This window comes from Camelus dromedarius, chromosome 6 (assembly GCF_036321535.1).
Source record: "Camelus dromedarius isolate mCamDro1 chromosome 6, mCamDro1.pat, whole genome shotgun sequence".
NCBI classification, from domain to species: Eukaryota; Metazoa; Chordata; class Mammalia; order Artiodactyla; family Camelidae; genus Camelus; species Camelus dromedarius.
The window spans coordinates 39,411,089-39,430,808 of record NC_087441.1 but is presented as its reverse complement, the minus strand read 5'-3'; the positions used below and the strand labels follow the sequence as shown (position 1 = coordinate 39,430,808).

At 40.9% G+C, this 19,720-nt stretch overlaps 1 protein-coding gene and 1 pseudogene across 7 annotated transcripts in view; both read left to right on the top strand.

Moving 5' to 3' along the window:
* DSE (dermatan sulfate epimerase) overlaps positions 1-19,720 on the top strand; it is a 120,376-nt gene that overhangs the window by 63,076 nt on the left and 37,580 nt on the right. Inside the window, exon 2 of one of the 7 annotated variants that reach the window (XM_031456196.2) lies at positions 4,147-4,323. The exons of 5 other annotated variants lie outside the window; for them this stretch is intronic. The gene's annotated coding sequence lies outside the window, so the exon portion shown is untranslated. Of the gene's footprint in view, positions 1-4,146; positions 4,324-12,570; positions 12,660-19,720 lie in introns of those variants that run through there. One more of the 7 variants, XM_064486755.1, reaches the window with a different exon arrangement.
* LOC105088369 (uridine diphosphate glucose pyrophosphatase NUDT22-like) lies at positions 8,797-11,565 on the top strand (annotated as a pseudogene).

Below are 19,720 nucleotides of genomic sequence, written 5' to 3'. Positions count from 1 at the left end.
TGTAGGAGGCAGAGTGTTCAGAGAGCCTGTTGAAGATGACAAAAATTGGAAGAGAATGATTTTAATTTGGAAAGAGAAGAAAAGATTGTTGAGGCCGTCTGTTTATTTCTTGAATGGAGTAGTGTGTTCAGTCCTTAACTCTGAATAACACTATGAATTTTAATGTGCTTTAAGATTACTACTGGATTTTCTTCTTTTTGTTTTGACTCCCTTGGGATATTCCATAAACACAATCTTGGTAAATGTGGTCATCAAATGTTAGTAAACAATTCCTGAAAGAACAGAATTTGCCTCTGTGGTGATATGTAGAAGCTATAAACATCCTGGTCATAAGCATGATTTGTTTTGGCATTTTATAATTGGGAATAGTTATAACCATTAGGTAAGTCTAGTCCTGTTTTTAAAAATAAAAGACATGTGCAGTTAACTCTCAATTACACATATATGGCATATCCGGTATAGGTTATTTGTGTCCATCTGCTTTGTCCTAGACAGAGTCAGAGAGGGTTTGCAACTGTGTTTATGTGTCCGCATGCCAAAGACACTTTTTGGTATTATTTATGTAATTAATAGCGCCTCTCTTCTCCCTGATTAATGTGAAAAATAGTAGGATAATCATAGTAAAATTCCCTGTGTGTATTTAAATTAGTTTACATGATCTTTGTTAGTAGAAATTGAATAGGTCCACAGTCATTTAAAAAGCTGTCATTTAAATCTTTCCATCTGAAATATTCATTGCATACACAGATGCCGTAGGGTTGTAACTTTGTTGATCAAATCAAGGTTTTTGCATTTTTCTCATGTGTAACAAACTTAGCTACTACACAATAGGCATTTAATGCATGCGGATGTTATACCACAACAAAGCTGAGTCAGCATTTCATAACTCTTAAAAGGAATTTGTAAAGGAAATGCGCTCACCAAGCTTGTGGGTCTGTAATATTTTTATTGATGAAGTATGCAGGCAGTATACTGGCTTTACTGTTGAAGGGTAATGGCTATCGCAAGAAAAATGGGGATATTTGTTAGCAATTCCTGAAGTGAGAGGTAACAACATTAGGTTGGTTATATAAATTTTAGTGTAAAATGTAGTAATTTGCAGATTATGGTGTGAATCTAGTAGAATCCTCATTTAAAGAAGTAACAGACTACAAACTGACACCTTCATTTAGAGTAGTCCTTTACACTGAAAGTATTGAAAGGGTTATTGCATTTCTGAAGTAAGCTTATACCCAGAGAGTTGCATCAGTGACAAGAAACTCAAGAATTGCGTGATAAAAATCATCAAGTAGTTGAAAAACGTTTCATGCCAAGGTGCGCCCGACACCCTGACACCGGGTAGAGTGATAATGATCTAGACAGCCTGGCTGCAGGATGGCACCGCTCACCTTCTTCACAGTTCTGTCAACTTTTCTTCTTGAAACACTGCTATTTTTGTTGTTGGTGTGTATCTGAGGACAGACTATAAGTAGTGGATTTCTCAAATTCCACAAATTCTGGTAAAGAACTTTTCTTGGGGCCTTGGCAGTTGCATGATACCATTCTAGGAGGTACGAATGGGGGCAGGCTCACCAGCCCCACGGATAATCAGGCAGGGGCCAGCTGGATTTAGGAATCACCTGTAGTGTTTACACTTCTCCCGGGGGGGGAGGGGGGGGGAATGGGCCTGGCAGGAAGGAAAAAGTAGCCTGAGAGGGAATGCTGAACAGCTGTTTTCCATCTTCCCTGAAGAAAAAGAAGAGGAAATCGACTTACAGCAAGTATCAAGAGGGATTTATGCTAAAGACAGGGAAGTTTTTCTGAATGTTTTAACCTTTAGAATGGATTTATGAAGGAGGCCTTTGAGTTCTTCTCTGTTTAGAAAGGTTTAAGTGAAGTTGTCCGGAAGGGATGTTAGCATTTGTCGTCTAGGGTTCTAATTTTATGACTTCTGCTCATCTGGATTTGAAAATCTTAGAAATTAAAGATGATTCAATTATATGAATGAAGAAGAAATGGTCAATTTTAGTGTTTGAAATAAAAGTTGTCTTTAGAGTTTCTACTTAGCATTTTTATTTATTAGTGCAAAGTATTTGCTAACTAGTTAAAATATCGATCATATGTAAGATTGTTTCAACCTTTCATTCAGGCACACATTACAGAAACTGAAAACTTCTCTCCTCTATGCTTTATCTGTTTTCTCCCCAAACAGGTCACTTTCCTCCACATTTCTTTTTTATTTTAGAAAATCTTAAAAAAGAAAAGAATACCCCAAAAAAAGTCTCAGCACCAGACTGTGGTGTTCTATTTGGACTTTCAGTAATATCTTTTACATTTCTCTGCTCTGTTTTTTAATAGTAGACCTGGACTGTCAACAGTAGTCACATGAACGTATGGGGCATTCATTAGCCATGAGTTCAAAACATAGAGGTTACCCATGTCAGTCTGGAAACTTCTCTCATATTCCAAACTTCTTATAGCAGTATTTTTGGTTAAAAAATAACAATGGCATTTATAGAAACAATGAAAACTTCGTTTCATTTTTGTTCAGGAATACAGACTCTCTAGTAGAATTAATTCATGGCTTCAGGCCAGTGGTTGTGTTTTAGGCAGGACTTAAGATGTAATTGTCTTAAAAGCAGGTTCATTTTGATGCTGCAAAAGGTGTTGGAAAATGCACACTCAGCCAGTATTGGGTCAGTAGTTTGGGGGATGCCAAGAAATGAAGCTCAACAATGTCAATGTCTTAGGCAATTGGAATTAAGTGTTTCTACTTAGTTTTAAAAGCAATTTTGAAATGCTTTTCACAGTTACATTTCTCAAAGGAAACTGATTCTTGGAATCACTGAAAAACCTGCAGTTAACTTAAGAGTAAGAGTGTTTTTTACTGTCTCCCTTAGTTGTGAGGTTAATTTCTTCTTTTCATCCTCTGTCTTTACCATAAGTCTTATACAAGTTAGAGCCTTTTGGTTCTAACGAGAACCCAGGCAAAGTTAAGAGCAAAATAAGAATCAATTTATTGCTTTTATGCAATAGTTCAATTTATCCTTTCTTAAACTCTAGTGTGAAATTTTAAGATCTATCTTTTTTCATAAGGAAACCAGTATTGTTCAGACTGAATTTATCCTGTTAACTATGTGCTGTGTTAGGGTTCTAGGATTTTCACCATTAAAGGTTTTAGACTTACTGTGACTCGCATCGAATTATGCTATATAAAATTCAAATTAACAAATGGTGTTTGAGTATCTGCTGTGGGAACTTTAAAAATTCAGCTTTACCTCTACTTGTTGAATTTAATGTGGCAAGTTTTAGGTTAAGTTGGACCACTTTCAATATCTTTTTTGGGGAAGAAATGTGTTGGCAGTATTTATGCTACTAAATTGCCATAAAATGATAAATCCTGTGCCTAAAGAAGTTGAATGGAGCTAGCAGTGTTAGGGTGGTTATGCAACAGACCCTTCTTTGTGTGCTTACACCTTTTTTTTTCTTGCTGGTGAGGCCACTGAAGTTTGGTTCAGTGATTTCAAGTTTTAGAAAAGATAAATCTGTGTTACTGGGAATGAATGCTTTGACATATAACTTTTTCCAATGTACTTTTGAACCTGGAGAGTCAGATGAAAGACCGTTATACTTCAGCGATAGAAATACTGAAAGGATGTAGTCATTCAGCAAGTATTTGCCAGGTACTCCTGTGTTTGAGGGGACGTCTGGGTGGAGGCGAAGAGAAGAGGCATGCGAAAGAAATGTGACATGGTTTCCAGCCTTCGGGAGCTGTAAAATCTGGTTGGAGAAGGAAAACTGAGTATGAGACTTTATGAGTACAATTAAGTGTGGAAAAGACACAAATGCCTGCAGTAGGACTGCAGGAAGGAAGACGTTGGTGAAGGTCCTTTGGGCAGAGAATACTCAGCTAGAAGAGGGGAAATGAATTTGGCCTCAGAGGATTTTATGCCAAGAAGGGGAGGGGATAAAGCACTGCAAGCAGAGCGGCTGGCTAAATGAAGGCACAGGAAGAGGAATGAGCAGAAGAGTCGGGTGGCTGCCAGGTCGAGAACTCCTTAGAAAAATCATGAGAATTCACTTATCTCCTTTTATGACATGCTCTCTCCTGTCTTCCTTACCTTTTTCATATATTCTTTCATTGTTCTCCACAAATATTTTTTGAAGACCTGTATTGCATGTAAGCATTGGTGCATGACCCTATAGGAAAGACAAAGAAGACTGAGACCCCTGCCTCCCAGCAGCGTATACCTGAGCACGTGGGACCTGCCTCAGATCCCTTCTGGGTCCAGAGAGGACTGAAACAAATGTGAGCAAAGAAGATAACATGTGCCTTCTACTGAGGTATGCGTGTTATTAGTACTAAGTACATACGTTAGTAGGGGTAGTTAAAGCTCTAAACATTCATACTGACCACTTTTGAGAGCCTCATTCAGATACAACCTACTCAGTGCATCCTTCCTTTTTCAGCTCAGCCGGAAGGATTAATTTATGTAAATTTCAGGAGTACTTTGTCATTCTCATGCAAACTCACTTCCTTTTTCTTTAGTGGTTTGGGTAAATATTTTACTTCTTTTGCCATTTTATAAGATGGCATAAGCACTTTCTTGGTTGACATCATCCTCGAATTCCCAAAGAATATTGAGCAATGCATATATGGTGTGGGGCCACAGGGGAGACCACTTGTGGATGGACTTGCTAGGGAAGGCTTCACAAAGAGCACTGTGTTCTTTGAGAAAGGTGTGAGGTTGGTGTGGTGCAGGTAGGGGGATTCCCCTGAGAGAGTAACAGTGGGAATCAAGGACAGAAGTGTGAGTTGTACTCAAGCAAGGATGTGCTGATAAGCGTGAAGGGAGAGTTTGTGTAGGGAGGAAATGAGGGATACTGTCGAAAAGGTAGGCCAGAGCTAGACTGTATTATACCTCTAACATGAATTTTTGCAGGACCCAGTTCAATCCGTAACAGACTTCAACTTAGATCTTTTGAGTCCTCTACACTATGCCACAGTGTGCCAATAGGATTGTAAAAAAAGAGAAGGAATCTGGGTTTATATGATGAATAATTAATGAACTGTCCTTGGTTCTTCTGTCTCCACTTTGCCTAGACCTGCACTGTTCCCTGAACAGCTGAGGTGATACACAGCCTTGGGATGTTGGTGTGCTCCCTCCCTGTCTCCTGAAAGGCTCTTCTGTGTTTCTTCTTTCTCACCAACATGACACTCTCTGTGACTTCTTTCCACTTGGGATTGGAGATAAAGATATTAAGATAAGTCTAGGGACATTATACTTGCACTGGATAACTTCAGTCTTCTCTATAAATTTGGATAATATGTCACTGTCTCAAAGTGTAGGTGATAAAGGAAGAATTGAATGCTTTTGGAAAGAGGCAAAAATCTAAAGTAGCAATGGTAAGGATTTTACTGAGGAGTTAATCAGAAATGACTAAGTGGGTAGATCTGCAGCTGGGAGATAAGATAGAAGTTGATGCCTCCCAGGTTTATGGTTGGTATTGAGGTAGAATGGGCAAATAGGATTGAGGTTCCTGAATTGTTGAGGAAGTCAGAAATATCCCCAAACAATAGGAATTACCTGAGAAGATTAAAACGAGTACAGAGACGAATGGTGATTTCAAGTGATAAGTGCCAGGAATGGAAGAGGCTGGCTCCATCTTGCTTGTGGGTGGAGAGAATGACATTCTGTCTCCAGAGAAGGGCACAACAGAGGAAGTGTCACTGAAAGAGTCCAAGTTACTTCACAAAGTCTTTCATGTAGAAGCATCTTAAGTGACAACTGAGCCCCCCTCCCCTGCTCCGTTTAACTCACGAATCGCCTGACAGGGGATCATCCTGTCTCCACATTCAGTTAGGACAAGACATGAGAAGAAAGTATAAGAAATAAGATTAGTACAAAAGGAGTTTTCTCCAGCATGGATGAAGAGAATTCCATCAGGTTTGACTAAAAGAAGTAGCGAGGTAGAATCTGGTTATGAGCAGAGATGGGGTGAAATGGGTAAGGTAGATATGAAGGGTATATGCCTAGATTAGGAGATGCTAAATACAGAAAAAAATATATATAGCTAATTCACCAATATGAGGATATAGACACCAAGTTAAACATTCATGAACTTGGACATACACACAGATGCAAACATTAAATATCAGGCATCTTTCAGGCTGTGAGTTGGGGTATTTCTGGCAGGGGATGTTTTTTGGCCTCTAGATCTCTGACTATCAATTCAGAAATTATTGTCGTAGTCTGCACAGTGTGCATAGTCTCCAGCAAGCTTTTCCTCAAAAATTGTTTCCTGACTAGTAACATATGATAGGTCTGTGAAAAATTACCTTAATAAGTTTTTAGCACAAAATAGTAGGAATAATGTAGGTATGAAAGGAAGAATTATTCATTAGAAGGCATCCTTATTCTTTTGAAATCTCTATATTAAAGAAATGTTGGCAGTACAGAGGATTTTTTTTTAAATTTCTAAATAATAGCACTAACAAAACTCTTATACCAAACCATTAAATAATGATAATAATTTTGGGGAATGTGGTTAAAAGTGGGGATGTGAAGGGAATCACTTTAAATTTCAAGACAAAACAACCTCAGTAAAAGTCTTAGCGTTGAAACAGTCATCTAGCAGAAAGGGGCCCTGGCCCATCTGGGCATGAGGAGAGAGTGGAGTGGTAGGATGTCTAATCCCATTAAAAATGGATTGAAAAAATCTTGAGAAAACCCATGAAAACCATTCATGGAATGCTGGGAAACGAGGGAGTGAACTGTGATCAGAAGTGGGCCAGCCATATTGACAAGGATACAGCCAGCCAGCCAGCAGCCTCAGTGTAGGGCAAACGTGGAGCTTTGTGTCTGAGAGAGGGTTGGGAAGGCACCTGGTTGCGTGGTGGCAGCTCTCAGTAAACTCTGTAATAATTGCCCACAGCAGCCTTGAAATGTTCAAGCATTGTGGTACATCTTACCTCCAAATGGTTTATCTTGGTGCATGAAAGATTTTTCTATTGCTTCTTTTTATGTAGTTGTATTTCTATAGCTATCTAATTGTATATATAACTATCTCTGAGTATTTAAAGGTTTACATTTTAACATGTTAATTAAAATCATCTATTCAATGAGTATTTTCTGTTTTTTAAGTGCTGGGCACTCTTAGATGTTGGGAAGAAGAAAGCAAAGTACCCTCAGGGAGCTTACATTCTAGAAGGAGGGGCCAGGCACAGAAAAGAAGTAAGTAAATTATATAGTAGAGTGGAGGGTTATAAGAAAGTGCTGTGAAGAAAAATAAAACCCAGAAGGGAGTTAGGGAATGGTGGTGGTTATGTGTGGTAAGGATGTAACTTATGTAAGGTGGTCACATCTGGCCTCACTGAGAAAGTGACATTTGAGCAAAATCTTAAAGGAGATGAGGGAGCAACCCCTGTGGATTTCTAGGCAGAAAGAACAAGCACACAGGTGCTGAGAAGGGAGCATAGTCCACGTGTACAAGAATAGCAGGAAGGTCACATGGCCGGAATGGGGAAAGAGATGGGAGAGTTGTAGGACGTGAAGGCAGAGGTAACACAGCCAGGCCATGTGATGACTTCCGAGCTACTGTCCTCAGTGCTGACAGTTGGGCGCACTTACTCTGAATGAGATGGAAAGAAGCCATCAGAGGGTTTTAAACAGTGTTGACACAATCTTGAGTTATGGTTGAACAGGATGGCTCTAGCTCCTGTGCTGAGAATGACCATTGGAGGTGAGGGCAAAGGCAGGGAGACTAGTTTGGAGACTAGTTTGCAGTAATTCGGACAAGACAAGATGTGGCTGTTATGGTGGTAGCGAAAGTGGCTGGATTCTGGATGTATTTTGAGGATAGAGCCAACAGAATTTGCAGATGGTCTGAATGTGGAGACAGGTTGGGGAAGGGAAGGAGGGGGAATTGTGGGGCCTGAATTGCCGACAGGATTGGATGCCAGTAACTGAGACTGAGATGGGGAAGTCTGAGAAGGCATGCCTGCGTCTTTGGGTTAATTACATCTCTCTCATTGTTTTACAAACCAAGTCTGTGGTATTCTGGGTTTTGATTATGATTCATAGGAGGACGTCTGGAAAGTACTCAGGGGTTTTGATGCCAAAGAACTATGATCTGTGAGACAAAAATGAGGGTCAACGGAAGTACATATAAAATTTTTTGAAAATGTGAAAGGCAGCAAAAAAACGGTAAAATTTATCATTGAGTATTTGAAGACTGAAAACATGGAAGAATGCTTGACTATCAGTAAGAAGTGAAAAAGAGCTTTGTGTATAGTGATAAAAAGATCATGCTGTATATCCTCATCCAATAGAGGAAATTTTAATTTTTATGAAATGAACTAGAATTGTATGTTTAATGCCAGCAAATTACTTTCCCATGAAAGTCTTTTAAGCCTTTTGCTTAACATCTATGTATTTCGGTTTTAGAAAATACCTGAAGCTTTTAAGCAGTCTGTAAGTTAATTATATGATGCTGTGTCCTTTGCTTCAACAGCAACATCCTTGGACAGAATCATTTTTCTGAGTTTAAGGCAGAAAAATATCAAAAGTTGAATAAAGAGAAAGATTTGATGAAAAGTATCACAATATTTTCTTTTCTAATGGGAGGGACAAAGTGTTATAGCAAGACTCTCAGAATTCTAATCGGTATTTAGAGGATTGAACTAAAAAGGAGGTTGGGGAGACCCCAAGACCACCACTGGGCTCAGTGATTCACTAGCAAGACTCAAAAAGCTGTTATAATTGTGGTTATGGTTTAATACAACCAATGAATAGAGATCAAAATCAGCTAGGGGGAATGGTGCATGGGGCGAAGTCCGGGAGAAACCAGGCACAGGCTTTCGGGTGTCCTCTCCTAAAGTGTCCTGTGGAAGTTCCACTCCCAGCAACAACGTGTGACAACACATGCAGTGTGTCGCCAGCCAAGGAAGCTCGCCTGAGCCTTGGTGTCAGGGCATTTATTGGGGTTTAGTCATGTAAATATGCAGTGCCTGCGTGAATGACTTTAGCTATTCAGACTTAGCTCCCAGAGCAAAGACAAGAGTTTATCATCAATCACATTGTTAATATAAACTATCTGATCGAACTGGTACCACATGGCCCAAGGCCTCAGAATACAGAAAGACCTCTTATCAGGCAGAATATTATAAGGGCTCAGAGCTCATCTCGCATGAGCCAGACAAGGGCCAGTCCTCAAGACAGGCCTTTCTTGGAAGTATGTAGGGTTTGAGCAATTGGTCTGCTGAGTTAACCCTTTCCTGCATGGCATGGTAGGGCCTTGAATGTGGTATTAGTGCTTCTTAGAGTCTTTATCATTAGAGGGTAAACTTATAGGACCTGATGTTCGAGGAAATGACAAAAGGTTACATAATCCAAATATACATAGTTTTAGATAAATTCTTAAGTGAGTGAACCAGAGGAGATTATATATAAGAGGTTAAAAGTGGTTTGTGGTACTTTGCCTGAAAATCTATGATTGATGTCATGACTTATCCCACAGAAGTTTGTAGATACTGACCTATGAGAACAGAAGAACTGACCTGCAATTATGTGGTATTGGCTGGAATCAGGAAAGAGGTGGAAAAGAGGAAAGGTAGCCCGGTAGTTGATGTTGAGGCAGAGGAATTGGCTCATGGAATTATGGTGGCTGATCTGCTGTCTGCAAGCTGAAGCCCAGGAAAGCTGGTGGTGTAAATCCTAATCCAAGAGCAGGAGAAAACTGGTGTCCCATCTCATCCGGTCAGGCAGAGAGAGACGGAGGGAGAGAGATAGGGATGGAAGGGGAGGATTTTTACCTTCCTCTGCCGTTTTGTTCTGTTCAGACCTTCAGTGGATTGCATGAGGCTCACCCACATCTGAGAGAGCAATCTGCTTTACTCGATCTATCAATTCGAATGTTAACTTCTTCAGGAAACCTTTTCACAGACACACCTAGAAACCAAATACCTGGGCACTCTGGCCAGTCAGGTTGACACATTAAATTAACCATCACAACCAGTAAGAAAAGGAGTTGTGTACCTCAAAATCAAAGAGGGAGATTTGGTTACAAAATTAAAGTTTGTTTTATCCAGAAATTCAAGGAACTACATTACCAACTGAAAGTTAATGTATAATGTCATTTGAAAGTTAATGTATAATGTCATTTATGGGAAGTAGAAAATATTTCAATCAAACATCAGATTTTTAAAAATTTATGTTCAGAAGTAATTTTTTTTTCATGTTTTAAATTTCATCAAGACTGATGTTGCTACGTTTAGGGTATTTTTCTGATATTGTAAGCACATATATATCAGTATGGTATATCAATAAGCTTTATCACTCTGTAGAAAATTTGGATGGTGGGGCTGGAGGCTAGGGCTTCTGGACCCCGGCAGGGGTCCCAACATGTCCTGTTGGATGCAGGCCCCGCCTGGCCTTAGGAGACATAGATTTTAGGGGGTGACTGGACCCAGGACCTCTGGATGGTAGGGATACCAGTGTGTCTTAGGGATGTCTGGCAAGCAAGAGCCTCAGAGCTCTTGCCCGGCTGATAAGACACTTTACTGCCCAGTTAGTGGTCAGAGGGGTGCAGAAGGGCTGGGATATGCTCGGGAGATCTGTAGCAGAGGGGGCCACCCGCCAGGCCCAAGGTGGCTCTAGGTCTTCCGGTGTGACAGGCCTGGTGCGTCCCCTCCCTAAAATGCCGTGTCCAGACCGTGGACCCTAAGGTGTCTCTGCTGCTGTGATGCCGCCCCTCCCCTCGCCCCAACCTGGAGCAGGTACAGGCTGAGCTGAGCCCAGCCTAAGACCATCACCCACTACCAGGGTGGGACAGGGCCATCACTGCCGTCTGGGAGAGCCAGCTACTGGCCCAGCCCTGGCTCTCTGATGCTCCCAAGTTCCAGCTGCACTACCCCCCACCCTCGTTGGCCACTGGCTGGCCCGGGCCACAGTTGCTCCTGTGCCTGGGCCTTACTTCCTACAGAGACTTCTTTGGCACCAGCTGGGCCAGCCCAGCTGCCAGGCTGCGACCAGCAGGGGCCCACCGACTCGGGGAACAAGCAAGCCTCCCTGGCGGACCCCTGGGGGTGGGCGCCACTCTGGCCACCATTGACGATTTCCCCGTCTTCCCGCGCCGCCTTGGGCAAGTGGCTGAGGCACCTGAGCCGGTGGATATGCCCAGTGGACGTCCTGAGCCTCAGGCCCCAGGCCCAGGTGACAGCCCCCTGCACAAGGACCTCCCTGGGGGTGCTGGGGGTGCACGAGCTCTTCTCCAGTGTCCTTGAGGCGATGTGTGAGGAAGGGAACCCGCCGCTGCTCGCCCCCAGCACGCAACGAGACCCGCTCCGCGCGTGCCAGTGCCGAGTGCTGAGGAAGCACGACGTGAGCCGAGGGCCTGAAGCCCATGAACCCACGGGAATCATCTTTGTGGAGACACAGTGCGTGCAGGCTGCGGGAGAGGGAAACGTGGGCAGGGCGCGGCCGCTCCGCCGAAGGCGCCATCTTCCTCTACAACCGCGTCCCGGGAGGTTCCGCCCCGGTCGCCCTGCAGCCCCCGGCCCTGTTACCACAGCATGGAAGACAATAAAGGACTTTATTCAAAAAAAAAACAAAAGAACTTGGATGGTGAAGAAATAGTTTGAAATTTGAAAACTTCTCTTCTCCTCAGATGTGTTGTTACTTGAAATACGCACCCTTAAAATTATAAACGTGCAGTTGAGCAGGGAGAAGGGCCAACCTCTGGGCATCGAATACTATATATTGGTAAAAATATTTGGCATTTTTAGTCTCTTGAAGAATCTGCAAGGTTACGAACACACGATGCATTGTACCGATTTTAAAAATAACCTCCTGTGAGTGATAGTCTGTGAAGCGCTTCTTCCTGGCGTCGTGGCGCACTTCCTCTCAGCTGGACTGACCTTGGTCTTCTCATTGACAAGATGATGACAACTGCTAGCATTTGTTGAACTCTTTTCTAAATCCCAGGCACCCTTTTCATGCTTGAAGCTAATTTAAGATCACAGAAATCCTGTGAGGAAGGTGTTAATATTATTCATTTTACAGAGGAGGAAACAGGAACCAAGCTAAGGATGTGGTGGCGCTGGGATTCAGGCTCTGGAAGCCTGGCTCCTGCTTGTGCCCTTGACCACTAATCGGGTGCTGAGGTGAATGACGGGAATTAGTATTTTGGGGGGACACTTACCAGAAAGTGTAAAGTACCTTATAGGCGTTATGTCATTTAATCTCCCAACTAGCCTGTGAGACAATACCATCTTTATCTTTATTTTAAGTAAGGGAGTAGGGTTGGAGAGTTAGCTTGTCCAGAGTCATACAGGGGTGAAAAAAGTCACTCTGACCCCAGTGCCAGCCCTCTTAACCTCCTCATCCTGAATCTATGGCAGGAAGAAGAATTTTAATTTAGTTTTCATGGGCATTTCATGGTTTAGCCGAACTGTTATTTGAAACTGTATGAGGTTATATTTAGCTATTGACTTCATTATATTTATTCATCTTCTTTTCATGCTTTATGTTTTTAGTCAGTAATGCCAGAAAAGAGAGTTTTCATGGTTAAAGTTGTTGCTGAGAAAGCCCCTTCAGAAAATCTTCAGACCCTTCCAGAAAATCTTTGATTACTTACTGTTAAGAAAAATTTTGAAAAGCAAGATTGTCTTTTGGGGCAAGGTACGGTAAGTTAAGTAAAAACTTAAATAAATTGCTTTGGACTAAGGGAGAATTCCTACTCATCTTTATTGGCAGAAGGAGTAATACAGGTACTGCAGTTTAAAAAAGCCCTCAGAAACACCAGTTTCTTAGACTTTTATCCTATAGTTATTTAGGGCAGAGCATAGTTTTTCTTGTTTTTTTGTATCTTCATACCTAGTACAGTTCCTGGATTTAATAGTTGCTTAATACATAGCTGAATGGATTAATTTTTACAAGAAATTCTTATCTCCAATATGGATAGGGAATTAATATTCCAATTCTGGGAAACAATACAGTGGAAAACTGAATACAGATAAATTACTACTTTTTTAAAAGATTCAGAATACAAAAAAAAAATCCACTTAATTACACTCAACATTAAATTATTCTGAAAATAATATCAAAATAAAAAATTCTGATAATACTTTCCTCTACTGTCATTCAACATCATCATTAAGAAATCAATTAAATTTGTAACAAAGAAGTACCAGTCAGAAGATGTCCAGTTGTTACACTGCTAAGTGAACTAGAATTAGATGAACTTATAGCTTGTCTTAGAAAGTATAACCATTTCATTTTCTCCTTGAGCCTTCTTGCAAGCAAAATTAAATATTCTAGTAGTTTCATCTGTGACTCTGTAGACCCCCTCACCTCTATTCTGCTCTCTTTGCCTCCATGAAAATGGTACATATTTTGCTTCTCTCTGCATTCTGTAAGACAACCACTCTCTCAAAAGCTGGCTTTTAATGGTGTTTAGTTTTGTAGTAATGAGTACCAGGCAGAACTCTTCTACTGAATTATGCGTTTGGTTTGATAGCCACTAAATTACTCATTCAAGTAGTCTCTGGTGAATGGGAGATGGAGCCTTCAGACTTGACATCAGAAAATATCTATGGCCATTTAAAGCATAATTTAGATTAATTACTCTTCTCATATATGGAAGTTATACATTTATTGTTGGTGTACGAAAAGTGAGCTTCAGATTAAATTGTGATAAAATGTGGTATCTTTACAAAAACTTTCCTGGGACAGTGTAGAAATGTTCTTTGCACAGAGCTGCACTTAACTTAGAAACCTAACCCAAAGTTTCTCCAACATTGAGTGTGAAGGTGGCGAACACCATTATTATACACACTGTGGTTTTGCTGTGTGGGTTCAGGGTTATAATTACTCCCTCAGTAGTGTGTGTAAATTCTTGGGGGTTCCATATGTTTTAATTTCATATTGTGGATTTTTGTTTGGAAATGACTTTTTGGGGAGATATATTTCATTTCACCCTTAAATAAGGAAACAATAAGCCCTCAGTAAAAAGAACTTTCATTTTGATTAAGAGCCCTTGGGTTTAAAGTTTTCTTTTTTGGCTGAGTTCACAGGCTTTACACATCAGGGAGTGTAATTTTAGGGAATGATTGTATAGTACCAAAACCATATGTTTTCTTAGCATTTGACATATTTCAGAATGTTAGATTTATTTTACTACAAAAATTTACCAAGGACATATAAGGCTTTATTTTGATATTGAGGAAAAATCATTAAAAAAATTATCCTAATTATACATTTAATGAAATTGAAATAGAAAAGTAAGGAGAACTTAAAATATATATATATTCCATTACTTAAAATATGTGGAAACAGTGAAATAGTATGTATGGGACCACAGCAAGATGTTTTTCAAATACTTGGAAATAGGTTTCTTTGAGAGTTAAATCCTAAAATAGATCAGAGCAGGAAATATGTTGCTCTGCTTGGATATATTAGTGCTTTCGGGCCATTAGTTTGCCTGAAACCTCATTGGAGACCTAAAGAGGGAGGGAACTTGGGTTTCACGGAAACATGAATAAGGAGGAGTTGTGGTTGCTAACTTCTGCAGGGTCTGCACATTTTCCAGGGGAGAGGGTACGATGTCAGGGGCATTTGGTTGTCTGGTCGGTTGACTGTTTTAACCCTTCGTGGGAAGGGCACGTTCAGTTCCAGTGTGGGAGGTGTAACTGTGCTGATCATATAATTACCTACGGGGCCTGTCTGTTGGGTTGGGAAAACTGAACAGCTGCTGTTGGGCTGAGCTTGGTAGGAGTGGTGGCAGGAGCTGTGGGGGATATACATTTTACTCTTCTTTCCTAAATATCATTAAAATTCAATTCAAAAGTTTCATTTTTAATGATATCCCAGGGGCATCTGTGACATACTGACATCACAGCCTCCTTTCAAGTGCAGTTATGGTGGTGATCTTGACTGATTGAGTTGCTCCAAGCCCAGGGCCCTTCCCACTGCCTTTGTTGTGATTCCTTGTTCCCCCGGCAAATATCTATAATCATTTTACTTCCTGTATATTTTTCTGATGAAGTCAGAAAATATTTCCCAATCTGTCTGATGGTTGTATTTCTTATAAATGAATGCATTGATATTCTGGTTTTATGTATGTTGGGGAGGAGAAGGGTTTTAGTTTTAACATCAGGTAGCGTCCCCCAGGATGATCAGCTGAGATACTGATGACATTGACTGCGCCACGATCAGATCCTGGACTGAGGTTAAATCACCAACTCTGGCAATGACCGCACATGTCATCTAAGTACTCATGGATCCCTTCCATAATATAAACTCGTTACTAGGAAACAGCTCCCAGCCAGAGATTGTATTTTTCAGCCGTTATTGTATCACTGGGCCTTTCTTTTGAAAGAATACAGTAAGAAGCAGTCGCCTTTGGTACACTAAGAATAACTGGCCTTGGGAAGCAGTCAAGCTCAGATAATAGTTTATTCAATTTTTATCCTTTTCTTTGGGGGCAAAGCCCCCAACAAATACTTGGGAAATTTCAAGGGTCACATGCTTTCCTTTCCAGTGAGTGTTGAGCTTACTGTGAGTGATGTGTTCAAGAGTCAGGAGCATTGTGTTCGAGTTTCAACTAAGTCTCTTAACACATGGCATGACCTTGCCCAAGTCAGTTGACATCTCTGGTTCTCTTTCTTTTACTTATAACATTTAGTTTCTTTCAAATAAAATATTTTATGGGTAGGTTAATAATCTTGCATATCTGGAACTTCTTCCTTTTTATTAAGAATAACAAATATTTATTGAGTTCTTACTTCATGTCAGGTTGTATGCAAAATAAGTACTTCACATAATACTTAATTATATTTAATTGCCCCTGAAGTGGGGACCATTTTATGGATGAGAGAATGGGGGCTCTGAGAGCAGAAGACAACTGATCAAAACTAGTAGACAGCGGTGCTGGGACTTATACTCCTGTCTGCCCAGCTCCATACCCATAATGTTCGTCATAATGCTGTGCTCCTTACACTTGGCACATGTTGTAAGATGGTTTTTCATCCATCTTAGTCTGGGACATGGTTTGCTTTACATAGGGTGATTTCTCACTTCCATCCTCATACATTCTAAATTTCTAAAGCCAGAAGGATTGAAAGGACTTTTGTACTACTGTGTGTTTCATTTATAAATAGTCCCAGACTATTTGGAAACCCACTTCACTTTTGAAACTTGATGTACTAGTATAGGTTTCCATTCTTTTCCTTCTCAGCATACTCTTTCTATGCTTTCTTTGTGTAAGAATGGCAAAAATGGAACCCTTAATGTTGTTGAATGTTAAAATTTTGGTTAAAGGAGAGGACCTTGATTTAGGATTTAGGAGGTTCAGATTCTAGTTCTGCCTCTGAAGCTTATGCTAAGATATTGTGAGAGTAACTCTTAATAGTGTTTTGCCACGTTGTTATTGTAAGGGGAAAAGATCAAATACGTGAAGGGCATTTCACACAAAATTTCTCTGTGTCAGCAGTCATAATAGCTGCAATGGATTGTTGGAACCAGAACAACTCTGGGCTTATTCTTGCTTTGTGAGGACCTACTTAAGATAATTAGAATTTGGGCATCTTGTTAAATCCATTTTACATTATTTGGCTTGGCTTAAGCATAATGCCAAATAGGCTACCTCAGATACATGTTAGGGCATACAGGCAGAGAAATGATCAAATTGCTATCTGAATTAATCAAGAATAAACTGTATTTATTGATTAGATCAACATTTAGGACCATTTTGCTCTCTAAGCTGTGTAGAGTAAGACAAAAGAATGGGAAGGAAAACTGGATTAGGAAAGTTAGTGGAGGAGAAGAGAAAAGTAAGGCTTTTAGGGGAAATGAGGCTTAATAGGGCCATTCAGTAACATCCTGAGAACTGAATTGTGGGTAAGCTGCGTACTATTCGGCAGCTGCTGAGGGGAGCTCATGGTTTTGCCGTACGGAAAGTGCCATGCTGTTGAATTGGGCCAAGTGCAGCTTAAAGATTTAAGGGCGCTGGCAGTGCTCTGTCTGCTGTGTTTGCAGCACAGTGAACCAGAGGGAGAGTGGCTTGAGAGATCACCCACAGATATCTGAAAGTACAGGCTTATTTGTCCAAGGGAGGGTGTGTGTGTGTGTGTGTGTGTGTGTGTGTGTGTGTGTGTGTCGTGTGTTTTGTGGTGGGGACAGTGAGGGAGTCAGGGTTTGTCATTTTGGTAAATTCTTGAGCCTATAATGGCCGTTGTTTCACTCAGCATTTTCAGCATCTTCCAAACTTAATCGTTCAGACACCACCTTCAACAATTTTTGCCTTATCCATTTACTTTTCTTTTTAACTTACTTTTAAACTTAAATGTATTTTAAATAGGAACTTTATATATTTGTCGAATCTCAGAGTTCATGGTCTAGTTACAGTGTTTTCTAATGTACATTGAAATAAGTATATAAAATTAGCGTAAAAGCTACCGAACTGTGGCCCACTTAAAATTGAGAAAAGCTCCTTTCACCTAATTTTAGCTCTTTTTGCAGAGCTGGGGAGGCGGGCGCACAGAATGCCGAAGGTAGACGCTTAAGGGGAAACCCAAAGCCTGGGCTCTCTGGTGGGATTTTCTAGACAGATTTAAGATGGTAGATGGGAGTTAGGTCTCCCTTTGGGTTATCAGCCTAAAACAAGTTTGGGTTAGACTTTAGTTAAGTTTCCGTCCTTCCTTCCTTCCTTTGAAAAACTACTGAGTATCTTTTAGGCTACAGAAGTTTCTAGGCCTTGTGAGTGTTCTTCTCCATTATTTTCCTGGCAGAAACTTTTTCTCAAAAATTCTAAACTTGCTTTGGCTTCAAATAAGGGGGAATAAAGTTTCTCCTTGCTCATTTTGGTGATGAGATCCACTGTATCAGTGCCTAAGCCCACTATCCAGTGAGCTGCCTTTTATCTGTTAGGCGCACACTGCTAATCCCTGCGATGCAGAGAGGAGGCTATGGTCCCTCTTCTGTGAGGTGCGGCATGAACAGCTGAAACAGTCCCGTGTGATACAGGTATCGGCCAGGTACAGGAGATGTTAACTCTTTGGGGAGAGCAGCAAAGGCCTTAGTAGCTGGTATAGCAGTAGCACTTTGAGTGCATGCCATGAGGAATGCAGCACACAGTGTGTGCCGCCATGAGTGCCACGGCCTTTTCTCCTCAGGCAGTCTTCGTAAATCTTTGTAGTTCAGCAGAATTTCTGTGGATTCTTCCTTGGCCCACATGTATTCTAACAAGAATGTTTTAAGTGTGTGGTAACTCACAGCCTTGCTGCCCTAACACCCTCACATGAATTTGAAGCAATAACTAGGGAACCTTCAGTAACAGCTGGCATATTGAGATGGCATCATTCCCAAAACAACATCTTAATGAGGGCTGTGCTTCGGGAGCAACTCTTCTTGTTTAAATACACTCAGGTACGTCCTATGTAACTGGAAGCAATGTGGCAGAAGTGGTTGGGATCATAGCATGAGTCCTGCATTGTGAGGGTCTCTGGAGCAGCTCTGACCGTCTCAGTGGCTCCACACCTGGGTACGGGAGTCATCTGCATAAGGCAGGAGAAAGAGAAGAAAGCCCAACAGCCTTAGCCCCTTTTAGGGAATGCGTGTACAGAATCTGAGGTGGAGATTCTAGTCTTTACAAAGCTTCTAACCCATCCCTCCATAACGCAGGCCATCCTCTTACCCACCTAGAACTTGAGCCACACATTCAGAAACCAGTAGTCGAGAGATCTTCAACTCTATGCATGTAGGGGTCAATTAGAGGAGAAACGTCAAGCTATTCTCACTCTGAGTGCCTAAAACCCCCACAGTGCTAACTGCACTGATGGCTGCATCCAATCTTAGACTTTTGGGGACTTAATATATATAGGCTTTTTCCTTTCCTCTTCTCTTTTTTCTTTTTTAAATTAGCACACTTGTTCTCTGAAAAGAGCAAAAAATAAACCCTGGGGTGGGGGTGGTGGGTACTGAGCATTACTTCAGACCCAGCCATGTCTCTTCGTTGCCAGAGACCACACCCCACCTCAGACATAACCACAGAAGACTATTGCTTTTGGCCAGATCTCTGACCTTGAAGGATCCAGCCAGCCGCCTTGAAGCTTTGGGTGCTAGACATAATACGGGTAGAGTCCAAGAGTTATTTCTATTTTATATATTTTATTTAGCATGACTATATTAATTTTTTTATTCATCACAAGGTCTACTCTTGAAGTAAATCGAAAATGGCTTCACAAAACCACTGCCACTGAGTTCTATGTATATATTGTCTAAAGCACATTCAAAACTATGAAGAGTACTAGAATTTATGGCAGCATCCACAAGGGATGCCATGTGGCCTTTCTTTTGGACATATACCAAGTTGAGAATGTGGATTGATCTCCAAAGTGTGTTAAGTGCTTAGTTTTCTTTCTTCTGAATGTGATGAAGCAGATTTTCCTTGGAAAAATAGTTTGTGTTCAGCTGGGGAGGTTGATTTTTCTCCATCGTTTTCTCCCTTTAATAATTGAAAACTACTGTTCATTATTTACATAAAACTGTCTTTTTCTGGTCTGCTTTCTATAACCTTTCCCCTCTGAAGAATTTTAAGAATTCCCTGACTTTCCTCTGGGGGATTTTATGCCTGCTTTATCCCAGATGTGGGACATAGACTAGGCTGAGGGTTTTCTTTCTTTCTTTTTTAAATGTTCTTACTTTGAACGACGTTCTTTTAACCTGTGAGCAAAGCTGCCACT